At 58.6% G+C, this 17391-nt stretch overlaps 1 pseudogene; it reads left to right on the forward strand.

Annotated features, from left to right (window-relative positions):
- The first annotated feature begins 91 nt into the window (after nt 1-91).
- LOC140289354 (5S ribosomal RNA) lies at nt 92-209 on the forward strand (annotated as a pseudogene).
- Nucleotides 210-17391: the final 17182 nt, after the last annotated feature.

The following is a 17391-nucleotide window of genomic DNA, read 5'->3' on the forward strand; positions in this document are numbered from 1 at the left end:
CACATAAGCCTTTCTCTGCAATTATCTGGTTACATAGAGGAACCATATGATTCCAGTACCTATATAATGCACATTTGTCACAGACATTGTCGCTTACGGCCACACCACCCTGAACATGCCTGACCTCGTCTGATCTCGGAAGCCAAGCAAGGTTGGCCTGGTTAGTACTTGGGTGGGAGACTGCTTGGGAATACCAGGTGCTGTAAGCTTTATCTCTTCTCTGGACCACCTAAATGTCTTTTGTTGCAACGTCTGATCACCCTGTGACACATGAGGAAGTTGGTCATCTTCAGCTGCTGCTGCTTTGTTGGCAGACACGAAGTGATCTGAGAGTCTCAGTTTCAGCTGCAGAGAATAATCACGTCAGGGAAGAAGATGTGCCCACTACACATAAGCCTTTCTCTGCAATTATCTGGTTACATAGAGGAAGTGTATGATTCCAGTACTTAGCAGCCACCACCCCAAGGCCCCTAAGGGACCCCGCCCCACACCGCAAGACAGCCCCACCTGCAAGCCCCCAAAACTGCCCTCCAAGCCTGACACACAGTCCCCCCCAACAATGACCAACCCGGTCCCCACGACCCGAGAGACCACCAGACGCCCGAAGCCACACAGTTAATCAGCGGGGACCAGAGAGAATGAAATTCAGCCAATTGATGTTTTAAGGAGGCAGACATTGTTCCCATGCTAATATAATCTAAAAGAACATTTCTAAACAGGTTAATACACAGACTGTTTTTCGCTTTCCAGTTCATGAGAATAGTTTTCTTTGCGATACATAACACTGCGAGGACCATGCAAACAAGCAGAGAAAAAACAAACACACAAACAAACAAAAACAAGCACAAGTAGTGGCAATCGCATACAACACAACTGTGCATATAGATGACCTGAGGCGACATGGTAATACATCAACTGCTACTGGACTAATGAATGTGTATTGTGTGTGTGTGTGTGTGTGTGAGAACATGCAACACCCATGGCACAGGACCTACATGATAACCGTTCTTACTTATGAGTGTATAAGTGTACACGGCCACAATCCACAGCCCCCCCAAGCAATCAGAAACAGGCAGAGAGGCCCACAAGACCCAGGCCACCAGCAGCCCCCACGGAGCACAGAACCCAGGATACCCACCGCAGGGACAACCACGCATCCACCCAGAAGACAGCAGTGGAAGCCCCCGGACAGAGCCCCCATAAGCATAGGGCAGAGGCGCCCGGGAGCCAGGGGCAACAGCCCACCGACCCCACCAGGCCCCAGCCGCCCAGACATGGGCCGTGCACCGGACCCGGCCCCAGGAGCCCGAGCGCCCCAAAACCCCCCGGCAGAGGCCCCACCCAATACCCGGGAGGGCCAAGCGCCCCAGACAGCCATGCAGTGGGTCAGCGCCTGCCTCAGTGCCCCTGGCCAAGAGCCCTGGCAGTCAAGACGTGCCCACAGGTGGGTGAAGTCGCGAGGAGTGGGGAGAGGTAACGCCGCCCCCCCATTGGGAGAAGCACAGGCAGGCCAGGCGACAGCAAGTCCCAGACCCAGGCCCAATCATCACCACACACACTTTCACGTCCCATACATCCACACGTCATCCCTCCCTTGACTCCGCTGGGGTCTAGCACAGTGGGCACACCATGGGGCCAGCAGCCCCCCAGCCACCACAGACCCTGAACCAGCAGAATAATTAATTCCTCCTGGCCACTCCTTCCCGAGCAGCAACCAGGAAGCAGGGGTGTGAGAAGACCCCTCCCCTCACCCTTCTGGCTCTTCAATATTTTCTAATAGTGAGCGATTAAAATTGAGGGGCAGCCAACCTTGTAGAACTGGGAGCGCGGCCCTCTGGGCAGCCTACATACCCAAAGAGCCCCGTCCACCAGATGCCACTCAGTGCAACCACCCCCCAAGACCTAATGTGTGTGTGTGTGTTTGATAAGTAGTGATGTCTAAGGTGTAATTAAAACAGGGGCGGGGAACTGCAGAGTGCAGCCAAGGGGACCACCTACGTGGCCCCATCCACTACACCCCACAGAACACACACGCCCCCCAAAACCCTTCATGTGTGAGTGTGTGCTGTGTACAGGAGCCAAAAGGGAGAGGGTATGGGGATATACACCGGGGGGGCTACTCTCCCCCGGAGAGGGCTGCCAGGGCCTGGCTGCAATAGGCACCCCCGTTACCTGGGACCCAGCACAGGGCAGGAGGGCCTGATGTCCACCAGGCTCGGGGCTTGCAGCGACCATATTCCGGGAGCTACTGTACCCCCAGAAGGTACCCACCCCGCCCAACCCCACTCAACCCAACCCCATCCCACCCCGGAGGACCTCTACAAAAAAACAAACAAACCACCCGGTCACACCAGACGCAGCAGCCCGGGCCTGAGACCCACCATCACCCAGGCCCCCCCCTCAACAGAGGAAAAGCACCCCCCCACCGCACGCCCCAACACCCTAAAGAAAACAACCACCTGCGGATACCCTGGAGGTCCCAGAGCAACAAGCCTGGCACCAGGACCTGCACCAACCCACCCATACTGTGGCATGTCCAGGGCAACCCAGCCCCCCCGGGCGCAAGGCAGCGCCCAGCCACCAGGGCCCAGGCCCAGCACCACCACCCACGCCAGAGCGGCCCAGCCACCCGGTACAGAGCCAGCAGCCACCACCCCAAGGCCCCTAAGGGACCCCGCCCCACACAGCAAGACAGCCCCACCCGCAAGCCCCCAAAACTGCCCTCCAAGCCCGACACACAGTCCCCCCCAGCAATGACCAACCCGGTCCCCACGACCCGAGAGACCACCAGACGCCCAAAGCCACACAGCCCCCCCCAGCACACACCCAACCGCCCAGAGCGACGGGACAGCAACCCACCACCACCACTATGTGATAAAGCTAATCAGCGGGGACCAGAGAGAATGAAATTCAGCCAATTGATGTTTTGAGGAGGCAGACATTGTTTCCATGCTAATATAATCTAAAATAACATTTCTAAACTGCTTAATACACAGACTGTTTTTCGCTTTCCAGGTCATGAGAATAGTTTTCTTTGCGATACATAACACTGCGAGGACCATGCAAACAAGCAGAGAAAAAACAAACACACAAACAAACAAAAACAAGCACAAGTAGTGGCAATCGCATACAACACAACTGTGCATATAGATGACCTGAGGCGACATGGTAATACATCAACTGCTACTGCACTAATGAATGTGTATTGTGTGTGTGTGTGTGTGTGTGAGAACATGCAACACCCATGGCACAGGACCTACATGATAACCGTTCTTACTTATGAGTGTATACGTGTACACGGCCACAATCCACAGCCCCCCCAAGCAATCAGAAACAGGCAGAGAGGCCCACAAGACTCAGGCCACCAGCAGCCCCCACGGAGCACAGAACCCAGGATACCCACCGCAGGGACAACCACGCATCCACCCAGAAGACAGCAGTGGAAGCCCCCGGACAGAGCCCCCATAAGCATAGGGCAGAGGCGCCCGGGAGCCAGGGGCAACAGCCCACCGACCCCACCAGGCCCCAGCAGCCCAGACATGGGCCGTGCACCGGACCCGGCCCCAGGAGCCCGAGCGCCCCAAAACCCCCCGGCAGAGGCCCCACCCAATACCCGGGAGGGCCAAGCGCCCCAGACAGCCATGCAGTGGGTCAGCGCCTGCCTCAGTGCCCCTGGCCAAGAGCCCTGGCAGTCAAGACGTGCCCACAGGTGGGTGAAGTCGCGAGGAGTGGGGAGAGGCAACGCCGCCCCCCCATTGGGAGAAGCACAGGCAGGCCAGGCGACAGCAAGTCCCAGACCCAGGCCCAATCATCACCACACACACTTTCACGTCCCATACATCCACACGTCATCCCTCCCTTGACTCCGCTGGGGTCTAGCACAGTGGGCACACCATGGGGCCAGCAGCCCCCCAGCCACCACAGACCCTGAACCAGCAGAATAATTAATTCCTGCTGGCCACTCCTTCCCGAGCAGCAACCAGGAAGCAGGGGTGTGAGAAGACCCCTCCCCTCACCCTTCTGGCTCTTCAATATTTTCTAATAGTGAGCGATTAAAATTGAGGGGCAGCCAACCTTGTAGAACTGGGAGCGCGGCCCTCTGGGCAGCCTACATACCCAAAGAGCCCCGTCCACCAGATGCCACTCAGTGCAACCACCCCCCAAGACCTAATGTGTTTTTGTGTGTTTGATAAGTAGTGATGTCTAAGGTGTAATTAAAACAGGGGCGGGGAACTGCAGAGTGCAGCCAAGGGGACCACCTACGTGGCCCCATCCACTACACCCCACAGAACACACACGCCCCCCAAAACCCTTCATGTGTGAGTGTGTGCTGTGTACAGGAGCCAAAAGGGAGAGGGTATGGGGATATACACCGGGAGAGCTACTCTCCCCCGGAGAGGGCAGCCAGGGACTGGCAGCAATAGGCACCCCCGCTACCTGGGACCCAGCACAGGGCAGGAGGGCCTGATGTCCACCAGGCTCGGGGCTTGCAGCGACCATATTCCGGGAGCTACTGTACCCCCAGAAGGTACCCACCCCGCCCAACCCCACTCAACCCAACCCCATCCCACCCCGGAGGACCTCTACAAAAAAACAAACAAACCACCCGGTCACACCAGACGCAGCAGCCCGGGCCTGAGACCCACCATCACCCAGGCCCCCCCCTCAACAGAGGAAAAGCACCCCCCCACCGCACGCCCCAACACCCTAAAGAAAACAACCACCTGCGGATACCCTGGAGGTCCCAGAGCAACAAGCCTGGCACCAGGACCTGCACCAACCCACCCATACTGTGGCATGTCCAGGGCAACCCAGCCCCCCCGGGCGCAAGGCAGCGCCCAGCCACCAGGGCCCAGGCCCAGCACCACCACCCACGCCAGAGCGGCCCAGCCACCCGGTACAGAGCCAGCAGCCACCACCCCAAGGCCCCTAAGGGACCCCGCCCCACACAGCAAGACATCCCCACCCGCAAGCCCCCAAAACTGCCCTCCAAGCCCGACACACAGTCCCCCCCAGCAATGACCAACCCGGTCCCCACGACCCGAGAGACCACCAGACGCCCAAAGCCACACAGCACCCCCCAGCACACACCCAACCGCCCAGAGCGACGGGACAGCAACCCACCACCACCACTATGTGATAAAGCTAATCAGCGGGGACCAGAGAGAATGAAATTCAGCCAATTGATGTTTTGAGGAGGCAGACATTGTTTCCATGCTAATATAATCTAAAATAACATTTCTAAACTGCTTAATACACAGACTGTTTTTCGCTTTCCAGGTCATGAGAATAGTTTTCTTTGCGATACATAACACTGCGAGGACCATGCAAACAAGCAGAGAAAAAACAAACACACAAACAAACAAAAACAAGCACAAGTAGTGGCAATCGCATACAACACAACTGTGCATATAGATGACCTGAGGCGACATGGTAATACATCAACTGCTACTGGACTAATGAATGTGTATTGTGTGTGTGTGTGTGTGTGTGAGAACATGCAACACCCATGGCACAGGACCTACATGATAACCGTTCTTACTTATGAGTGTATAAGTGTACACGGCCACAATCCACAGCCCCCCCAAGCAATCAGAAACAGGCAGAGAGGCCCACAAGACCCAGGCCACCAGCAGCCCCCACGGAGCACAGAACCCAGGATACCCACCGCAGGGACAACCACGCATCCACCCAGAAGACAGCAGTGGAAGCCCCCGGACAGAGCCCCCATAAGCATAGGGCAGAGGCGCCCGGGAGCCAGGGGCAACAGCCCACCGACCCCACCAGGCCCCAGCCGCCCAGACATGGGCCGTGCACCGGACCCGGCCCCAGGAGCCCGAGCGCCCCAAAACCCCCCGGCAGAGGCCCCACCCAATACCCGGGAGGGCCAAGCGCCCCAGACAGCCATGCAGTGGGTCAGCGCCTGCCTCAGTGCCCCTGGCCAAGAGCCCTGGCAGTCAAGACGTGCCCACAGGTGGGTGAAGTCGCGAGGAGTGGGGAGAGGCAACGCCGCCCCCCCATTGGGAGAAGCACAGGCAGGCCAGGCGACAGCAAGTCCCAGACCCAGGCCCAATCATCACCACACACACTTTCACGTCCCATACATCCACACGTCATCCCTCCCTTGACTCCGCTGGGGTCTAGCACAGTGGGCACACCATGGGGCCAGCAGCCCCCCAGCCACCACAGACCCTGAACCAGCAGAATAATTAATTCCTCCTGGCCACTCCTTCCCGAGCAGCAACCAGGAAGCAGGGGTGTGAGAAGACCCCTCCCCTCACCCTTCTGGCTCTTCAATATTTTCTAATAGTGAGCGATTAAAATTGAGGGGCAGCCAACCTTGTAGAACTGGGAGCGCGGCCCTCTGGGCAGCCTACATACCCAAAGAGCCCCGTCCACCAGATGCCACTCAGTGCAACCACCCCCCAAGACCTAATGTGTGTGTGTGTGTTTGATAAGTAGTGATGTCTAAGGTGTAATTAAAACAGGGGCGGGGAACTGCAGAGTGCAGCCAAGGGGACCACCTACGTGGCCCCATCCACTACACCCCACAGAACACACACGCCCCCCAAAACCCTTCATGTGTGAGTGTGTGCTGTGTACAGGAGCCAAAAGGGAGAGGGTATGAAGGCAGCCAGGGACTGGCTGCAATAGGCACCCCCGCTACCTGGGACCCAGCACAGGGCAGGAGGGCCTGATGTCCACCAGGCTCGGGGCTTGCAGCGACTATATTCCGGGAGCTACTGTACCCCCAGAAGGTACCCACCCCGCCCAACCCCATCCCACCCCGGAGGACCTCTACAAAAAAACAAACAAACCACCCGGTCACACCAGACGCAGCAGCCCGGGCCTGAGACCCACCATCACCCAGGCACCCCCCTCAACAGGGGAAAAGCACCCCCCCCACCGCACGCCCCAACACCCTAAAGAAAACAACCACCTGCGGACACCCTGGAGGTCCCAGAGCAACAAGCCTGGCACCAGGACCTGCACCAACCCACCCATACTGTGGCATGTCCAGGGCAACCCAGCCCGCCCGGGCGCAAGGCAGCGCCCAGCCACCAGGGCCCAGGCCCAGCACCACCACCCACGCCAGAGCGGCCCAGCCACCCGGTACAGAGCCAGCAGCCACCACCCCAAGGCCCCTAAGGGACCCCGCCCCACACAGCAAGACAGCCCCACCCGCAAGCCCCCAAAACTGCCCTCCAAGCCCGACACACAGTCCCCCCCAGCAATGACCAACCCGGTCCCCACGACCCGAGAGACCACCAGACGCCCAAAGCCACACAGCCCCCCCCCAGCACACACCCAACCGCCCAGAGCGACGGGACAGCAACCCACCACCACCACTATGTGATAAAGCTAATCAGCGGGGACCAGAGAGAATGAAATTCAGCCAATTGATGTTTTGAGGAGGCAGACATTGTTTCCATGCTAATATAATCTAAAATAACATTTCTAAACTGCTTAATACACAGACTGTTTTTCGCTTTCCAGTTCATGAGAATAGTTTTCTTTGCGATACATAACACTGCGAGGACCATGCAAACAAGCAGAGAAAAAACAAACACACAAACAAACAAAAACAAGCACAAGTAGTGGCAATCGCATACAACACAACTGTGCATATAGATGACCTGAGGCGACATGGTAATACATCAACTGCTACTGGACTAATCAATGTGTATTGTGTGTGTGTGTGTGTGTGTGAGAACATGCAACACCCATGGCACAGGACCTACATGATAACCGTTCTTACTTATGAGTGTATAAGTGTACACGGCCACAATCCACAGCCCCCCCAAGCAATCAGAAACAGGCAGAGAGGCCCACAAGACCCAGGCCACCAGCAGCCCCCACGGAGCACAGAACCCAGGATACCCACCGCAGGGACAACCACGCATCCACCCAGAAGACAGCAGTGGAAGCCCCCGGACAGAGCCCCCATAAGCATAGGGCAGAGGCGCCCGGGAGCCAGGGGCAACAGCCCACCGACCCCACCAGGCCCCAGCCGCCCAGACATGGGCCGTGCACCGGACCCGGCCCCAGGAGCCCGAGCGCCCCAAAACCCCCCGGCAGAGGCCCCACCCAATACCCGGGAGGGCCAAGCGCCCCAGACAGCCATGCAGTGGGTCAGCGCCTGCCTCAGTGCCCCTGGCCAAGAGCCCTGGCAGTCAAGACGTGCCCACAGGTGGGTGAAGTCGCGAGGAGTGGGGAGAGGCAACGCCGCCCCCCCATTGGGAGAAGCACAGGCAGGCCAGGCGACAGCAAGTCCCAGACCCAGGCCCAATCATCACCACACACACTTTCACGTCCCATACATCACCACGTCATCCCTCCCTTGACTCCGCTGGGGTCTAGCACAGTGGGCACACCATGGGGCCAGCAGCCCCCCAGCCACCACAGACCCTGAACCAGCAGAATAATTAATTCCTCCTGGCCACTCCTTCCCGAGCAGCAACCAGGAAGCAGGGGTGTGAGAAGACCCCTCCCCTCACCCTTCTGGCTCTTCAATATTTTCTAATAGTGAGCGATTAAAATTGAGGGGCAGCCAACCTTGTAGAACTGGGAGCGCGGCCCTCTGGGCAGCCTACATACCCAAAGAGCCCCGTCCACCAGATGCCACTCAGTGCAACCACCCCCCAAGACCTAATGTGTGTGTGTGTGTGTGTTTGATAAGTAGTGATGTCTAAGGTGTAATTAAAACAGGGGCGGGGAACTGCAGAGTGCAGCCAAGGGGACCACCTACGTGGTCCCATCCACTACACCCCACAGAACACACACGCCCCCCAAAACCCTTCATGTGTGAGTGTGTGCTGTGTACAGGAGCCAAAAGGGAGAGGGTATGGGGATATACACCGGGGGAGCTACTCTCCCCCGGAGAGGGCTGCCAGGGCCTGGCTGCAATAGGCACCCCCGCTACCTGGGACCCAGCACAGGGCAGGAGGGCCTGATGTCCACCAGGCTCGGGGCTTGCAGCGACCATATTCCGGGAGCTACTGTACCCCCAGAAGGTACCCACCCCGCCCAACCCCACTCAACCCAACCCCATCCCACCCCGGAGGACCTCTACAAAAAAACAAACAAACCACCCGGTCACACCAGACGCAGCAGCCCGGGCCTGAGACCCACCATCACCCAGGCCCCCCCCTCAACAGAGGAAAAGCACCCCCCCACCGCACGCCCCAACACCCTAAAGAAAACAACCACCTGCGGATACCCTGGAGGTCCCAGAGCAACAAGCCTGGCACCAGGACCTGCACCAACCCACCCATACTGTGGCATGTCCAGGGCAACCCAGCCCCCCCGGGCGCAAGGCAGCGCCCAGCCACCAGGGCCCAGGCCCAGCACCACCACCCACGCTAGAGCGGCCCAGCTACCCGGTACAGAGCCAGCAGCCACCACCCCAAGGCCCCTAAGGGACCCCGCCCCACACAGCAAGACATCCCCACCCGCAAGCCCCCAAAACTGCCCTCCAAGCCCGACACACAGTCCCCCCCAGCAATGACCAACCCGGTCCCCACGACCCGAGAGACCACCAGACGCCCAAAGCCACACAGCCCCCCCCAGCACACACCCAACCGCCCAGAGCGACGGGACAGCAACCCACCACCACCACTATGTGATAAAGCTAATCAGCGGGGACCAGAGAGAATGAATATCAGCCAATTGATGTTTTGAGGAGGCAGACATTGTTTCCATGCTAATATAATCTAAAATAACATTTCTAAACTGCTTAATACACAGACTGTTTTTCGCTTTCCAGGTCATGAGAATAGTTTTCTTTGCGATACATAACACTGCGAGGACCATGCAAACAAGCAGAGAAAAAACAAACACACAAACAAACAAAAACAAGCACAAGTAGTGGCAATCGCATACAACACAACTGTGCATATAGATGACCTGAGGCGACATGGTAATACATCAACTGCTACTGGACTAATGAATGTGTATTGTGTGTGTGTGTGTGTGTGTGAGAACATGCAACACCCATGGCACAGGACCTACATGATAACCGTTCTTACTTATGAGTGTATAAGTGTACACGGCCACAATCCACAGCCCCCCCAAGCAATCAGAAACAGGCAGAGAGGCCCACAAGACCCAGGCCACCAGCAGCCCCCACGGAGCACAGAACCCAGGATACCCACCGCAGGGACAACCACGCATCCACCCAGAAGACAGCAGTGGAAGCCCCCGGACAGAGCCCCCATAAGCATAGGGCAGAGGCGCCCGGGAGCCAGGGGCAACAGCCCACCGACCCCACCAGGCCCCAGCCGCCCAGACATGGGCCGTGCACCGGACCCGGCCCCAGGAGCCCGAGCGCCCCAAAACCCCCCGGCAGAGGCCCCACCCAATACCCGGGAGGGCCAAGCGCCCCAGACAGCCATGCAGTGGGTCAGCGCCTGCCTCAGTGCCCCTGGCCAAGAGCCCTGGCAGTCAAGACGTGCCCACAGGTGGGTGAAGTCGCGAGGAGTGGGGAGAGGTAACGCCGCCCCCCCATTGGGAGAAGCACAGGCAGGCCAGGCGACAGCAAGTCCCAGACCCAGGCCCAATCATCACCACACACACTTTCACGTCCCATACATCCACACGTCATCCCTCCCTTGACTCCGCTGGGGTCTAGCACAGTGGGCACACCATGGGGCCAGCAGCCCCCCAGCCACCACAGACCCTGAACCAGCAGAATAATTAATTCCTCCTGGCCACTCCTTCCCGAGCAGCAACCAGGAAGCAGGGGTGTGAGAAGACCCCTCCCCTCACCCTTCTGGCTCTTCAATATTTTCTAATAGTGAGCGATTAAAATTGAGGGGCAGCCAACCTTGTAGAACTGGGAGCGCGGCCCTCTGGGCAGCCTACATACCCAAAGAGCCCCGTCCACCAGATGCCACTCAGTGCAACCACCCCCCAAGACCTAATGTGTGTGTGTGTGTTTGATAAGTAGTGATGTCTAAGGTGTAATTAAAACAGGGGCGGGGAACTGCAGAGTGCAGCCAAGGGGACCACCTACGTGGCCCCATCCACTACACCCCACAGAACACACACGCCCCCCAAAACCCTTCATGTGTGAGTGTGTGCTGTGTACAGGAGCCAAAAGGGAGAGGGTATGGGGATATACACCGGGGGGGCTACTCTCCCCCGGAGAGGGCTGCCAGGGCCTGGCTGCAATAGGCACCCCCGTTACCTGGGACCCAGCACAGGGCAGGAGGGCCTGATGTCCACCAGGCTCGGGGCTTGCAGCGACCATATTCCGGGAGCTACTGTACCCCCAGAAGGTACCCACCCCGCCCAACCCCACTCAACCCAACCCCATCCCACCCCGGAGGACCTCTACAAAAAAACAAACAAACCACCCGGTCACACCAGACGCAGCAGCCCGGGCCTGAGACCCACCATCACCCAGGCCCCCCCCTCAACAGAGGAAAAGCACCCCCCCACCGCACGCCCCAACACCCTAAAGAAAACAACCACCTGCGGATACCCTGGAGGTCCCAGAGCAACAAGCCTGGCACCAGGACCTGCACCAACCCACCCATACTGTGGCATGTCCAGGGCAACCCAGCCCCCCCGGGCGCAAGGCAGCGCCCAGCCACCAGGGCCCAGGCCCAGCACCACCACCCACGCCAGAGCGGCCCAGCCACCCGGTACAGAGCCAGCAGCCACCACCCCAAGGCCCCTAAGGGACCCCGCCCCACACAGCAAGACAGCCCCACCCGCAAGCCCCCAAAACTGCCCTCCAAGCCCGACACACAGTCCCCCCCAGCAATGACCAACCCGGTCCCCACGACCCGAGAGACCACCAGACGCCCAAAGCCACACAGCCCCCCCCAGCACACACCCAACCGCCCAGAGCGACGGGACAGCAACCCACCACCACCACTATGTGATAAAGCTAATCAGCGGGGACCAGAGAGAATGAAATTCAGCCAATTGATGTTTTGAGGAGGCAGACATTGTTTCCATGCTAATATAATCTAAAATAACATTTCTAAACTGCTTAATACACAGACTGTTTTTCGCTTTCCAGGTCATGAGAATAGTTTTCTTTGCGATACATAACACTGCGAGGACCATGCAAACAAGCAGAGAAAAAACAAACACACAAACAAACAAAAACAAGCACAAGTAGTGGCAATCGCATACAACACAACTGTGCATATAGATGACCTGAGGCGACATGGTAATACATCAACTGCTACTGCACTAATGAATGTGTATTGTGTGTGTGTGTGTGTGTGTGAGAACATGCAACACCCATGGCACAGGACCTACATGATAACCGTTCTTACTTATGAGTGTATACGTGTACACGGCCACAATCCACAGCCCCCCCAAGCAATCAGAAACAGGCAGAGAGGCCCACAAGACTCAGGCCACCAGCAGCCCCCACGGAGCACAGAACCCAGGATACCCACCGCAGGGACAACCACGCATCCACCCAGAAGACAGCAGTGGAAGCCCCCGGACAGAGCCCCCATAAGCATAGGGCAGAGGCGCCCGGGAGCCAGGGGCAACAGCCCACCGACCCCACCAGGCCCCAGCCGCCCAGACATGGGCCGTGCACCGGACCCGGCCCCAGGAGCCCGAGCGCCCCAAAACCCCCCGGCAGAGGCCCCACCCAATACCCGGGAGGGCCAAGCGCCCCAGACAGCCATGCAGTGGGTCAGCGCCTGCCTCAGTGCCCCTGGCCAAGAGCCCTGGCAGTCAAGACGTGCCCACAGGTGGGTGAAGTCGCGAGGAGTGGGGAGAGGCAACGCCGCCCCCCCATTGGGAGAAGCACAGGCAGGCCAGGCGACAGCAAGTCCCAGACCCAGGCCCAATCATCACCACACACACTTTCACGTCCCATACATCCACACGTCATCCCTCCCTTGACTCCGCTGGGGTCTAGCACAGTGGGCACACCATGGGGCCAGCAGCCCCCCAGCCACCACAGACCCTGAACCAGCAGAATAATTAATTCCTCCTGGCCACTCCTTCCCGAGCAGCAACCAGGAAGCAGGGGTGTGAGAAGACCCCTCCCCTCACCCTTCTGGCTCTTCAATATTTTCTAATAGTGAGCGATTAAAATTGAGGGGCAGCCAACCTTGTAGAACTGGGAGCGCGGCCCTCTGGGCAGCCTACATACCCAAAGAGCCCCGTCCACCAGATGCCACTCAGTGCAACCACCCCCCAAGACCTAATGTGTTTTTGTGTGTTTGATAAGTAGTGATGTCTAAGGTGTAATTAAAACAGGGGCGGGGAACTGCAGAGTGCAGCCAAGGGGACCACCTACGTGGCCCCATCCACTACACCCCACAGAACACACACGCCCCCCAAAACCCTTCATGTGTGAGTGTGTGCTGTGTACAGGAGCCAAAAGGGAGAGGGTATGGGGATATACACCGGGGGGGCTACTCTCCCCCGGAGAGGGCTGCCAGGGCCTGACTGCAATAGGCACCCCCGTTACCTGGGACCCAGCACAGGGCAGGAGGGCCTGATGTCCACCAGGCTCGGGGCTTGCAGCGACCATATTCCGGGAGCTACTGTACCCCCAGAAGGTACCCACCCCGCCCAACCCCACTCAACCCAACCCCATCCCACCCCGGAGGACCTCTACAAAAAAACAAACAAACCACCCGGTCACACCAGACGCAGCAGCCCGGGCCTGAGACCCACCATCACCCAGGCCCCCCCCTCAACAGAGGAAAAGCACCCCCCCACCGCACGCCCCAACACCCTAAAGAAAACAACCACCTGCGGATACCCTGGAGGTCCCAGAGCAACAAGCCTGGCACCAGGACCTGCACCAACCCACCCATACTGTGGCATGTCCAGGGCAACCCAGCCCCCCCGGGCGCAAGGCAGCGCCCAGCCACCAGGGCCCAGGCCCAGCACCACCACCCACGCCAGAGCGGCCCAGCCACCCGGTACAGAGCCAGCAGCCACCACCCCAAGGCCCCTAAGGGACCCCGCCCCACACAGCAAGACATCCCCACCCGCAAGCCCCCAAAACTGCCCTCCAAGCCCGACACACAGTCCCCCCCAGCAATGACCAACCCGGTCCCCACGACCCGAGAGACCACCAGACGCCCAAAGCCACACAGCCCCCCCCAGCACACACCCAACCGCCCAGAGCGACGGGACAGCAACCCACCACCACCACTATGTGATAAAGCTAATCAGCGGGGACCAGAGAGAATGAAATTCAGCCAATTGATGTTTTGAGGAGGCAGACATTGTTTCCATGCTAATATAATCTAAAATAACATTTCTAAACTGCTTAATACACAGACTGTTTTTCGCTTTCCAGGTCATGAGAATAGTTTTCTTTGCGATACATAACACTGCGAGGACCATGCAAACAAGCAGAGAAAAAACAAACACACAAACAAACAAAAACAAGCACAAGTAGTGGCAATCGCATACAACACAACTGTGCATATAGATGACCTGAGGCGACATGGTAATACATCAACTGCTACTGGACTAATGAATGTGTATTGTGTGTGTGTGTGTGAGAACATGCAACACCCATGGCACAGGACCTACATGATAACCGTTCTTACTTATGAGTGTATAAGTGTACACGGCCACAATCCACAGCCCCCCCAAGCAATCAGAAACAGGCAGAGAGGCCCACAAGACCCAGGCCACCAGCAGCCCCCACGGAGCACAGAACCCAGGATACCCACCGCAGGGACAACCACGCATCCACCCAGAAGACAGCAGTGGAAGCCCCCGGACAGAGCCCCCATAAGCATAGGGCAGAGGCGCCCGGGAGCCAGGGGCAACAGCCCACCGACCCCACCAGGCCCCAGCAGCCCAGACATGGGCCGTGCACCGGACCCGGCCCCAGGAGCCCGAGCGCCCCAAAACCCCCCGGCAGAGGCCCCACCCAATACCCGGGAGGGCCAAGCGCCCCAGACAGCCATGCAGTGGGTCAGCGCCTGCCTCAGTGCCCCTGGCCAAGAGCCCTGGCAGTCAAGACGTGCCCACAGGTGGGTGAAGTCGCGAGGAGTGGGGAGAGGCAACGCCGCCCCCCCATTGGGAGAAGCACAGGCAGGCCAGGCGACAGCAAGTCCCAGACCCAGGCCCAATCATCACCACACACACTTTCACGTCCCATACATCCACACGTCATCCCTCCCTTGACTCCGCTGGGGTCTAGCACAGTGGGCACACCATGGGGCCAGCAGCCCCCCAGCCACCACAGACCCTGAACCAGCAGAATAATTAATTCCTGCTGGCCACTCCTTCCCGAGCAGCAACCAGGAAGCAGGGGTGTGAGAAGACCCCTCCCCTCACCCTTCTGGCTCTTCAATATTTTCTAATAGTGAGCGATTAAAATTGAGGGGCAGCCAACCTTGTAGAACTGGGAGCGCGGCCCTCTGGGCAGCCTACATACCCAAAGAGCCCCGTCCACCAGATGCCACTCAGTGCAACCACCCCCCAAGACCTAATGTGTTTTTGTGTGTTTGATAAGTAGTGATGTCTAAGGTGTAATTAAAACAGGGGCGGGGAACTGCAGAGTGCAGCCAAGGGGACCACCTACGTGGCCCCATCCACTACACCCCACAGAACACACACGCCCCCCAAAACCCTTCATGTGTGAGTGTGTGCTGTGTACAGGAGCCAAAAGGGAGAGGGTATGGGGATATACACCGGGAGAGCTACTCTCCCCCGGAGAGGGCAGCCAGGGACTGGCAGCAATAGGCACCCCCGCTACCTGGGACCCAGCACAGGGCAGGAGGGCCTGATGTCCACCAGGCTCGGGGCTTGCAGCGACCATATTCCGGGAGCTACTGTACCCCCAGAAGGTACCCACCCCGCCCAACCCCACTCAACCCAACCCCATCCCACCCCGGAGGACCTCTACAAAAAAACAAACAAACCACCCGGTCACACCAGACGCAGCAGCCCGGGCCTGAGACCCACCATCACCCAGGCCCCCCCCTCAACAGAGGAAAAGCACCCCCCCACCGCACGCCCCAACACCCTAAAGAAAACAACCACCTGCGGATACCCTGGAGGTCCCAGAGCAACAAGCCTGGCACCAGGACCTGCACCAACCCACCCATACTGTGGCATGTCCAGGGCAACCCAGCCCCCCCGGGCGCAAGGCAGCGCCCAGCCACCAGGGCCCAGGCCCAGCACCACCACCCACGCCAGAGCGGCCCAGCCACCCGGTACAGAGCCAGCAGCCACCACCCCAAGGCCCCTAAGGGACCCCGCCCCACACAGCAAGACATCCCCACCCGCAAGCCCCCAAAACTGCCCTCCAAGCCCGACACACAGTCCCCCCCAGCAATGACCAACCCGGTCCCCACGACCCGAGAGACCACCAGACGCCCAAAGCCACACAGCCCCCCCCAGCACACACCCAACCGCCCAGAGCGACGGGACAGCAACCCACCACCACCACTATGTGATAAAGCTAATCAGCGGGGACCAGAGAGAATGAAATTCAGCCAATTGATGTTTTGAGGAGGCAGACATTGTTTCCATGCTAATATAATCTAAAATAACATTTCTAAACTGCTTAATACACAGACTGTTTTTCGCTTTCCAGGTCATGAGAATAGTTTTCTTTGCGATACATAACACTGCGAGGACCATGCAAACAAGCAGAGAAAAAACAAACACACAAACAAACAAAAACAAGCACAAGTAGTGGCAATCGCATACAACACAACTGTGCATATAGATGACCTGAGGCGACATGGTAATACATCAACTGCTACTGGACTAATGAATGTGTATTGTGTGTGTGTGTGTGTGTGTGAGAACATGCAACACCCATGGCACAGGACCTACATGATAACCGTTCTTACTTATGAGTGTATAAGTGTACACGGCCACAATCCACAGCCCCCCCAAGCAATCAGAAACAGGCAGAGAGGCCCACAAGACCCAGGCCACCAGCAGCCCCCACGGAGCACAGAACCCAGGATACCCACCGCAGGGACAACCACGCATCCACCCAGAAGACAGCAGTGGAAGCCCCCGGACAGAGCCCCCATAAGCATAGGGCAGAGGCGCCCGGGAGCCAGGGGCAACAGCCCACCGACCCCACCAGGCCCCAGCCGCCCAGACATGGGCCGTGCACCGGACCCGGCCCCAGGAGCCCGAGCGCCCCAAAACCCCCCGGCAGAGGCCCCACCCAATACCCGGGAGGGCCAAGCGCCCCAGACAGCCATGCAGTGGGTCAGCGCCTGCCTCAGTGCCCCTGGCCAAGAGCCCTGGCAGTCAAGACGTGCCCACAGGTGGGTGAAGTCGCGAGGAGTGGGGAGAGGCAACGCCGCCCCCCCATTGGGAGAAGCACAGGCAGGCCAGGCGACAGCAAGTCCCAGACCCAGGCCCAATCATCACCACACACACTTTCACGTCCCATACATCCACACGTCA

Source organism: Leuresthes tenuis, unplaced genomic scaffold (genome assembly GCF_036924035.1).
Source record: "Leuresthes tenuis unplaced genomic scaffold, fLeuTen1.0.hap1 SCAF_1, whole genome shotgun sequence".
In the NCBI taxonomy this organism is placed as follows: Eukaryota; Metazoa; Chordata; class Actinopteri; order Atheriniformes; family Atherinopsidae; genus Leuresthes; species Leuresthes tenuis.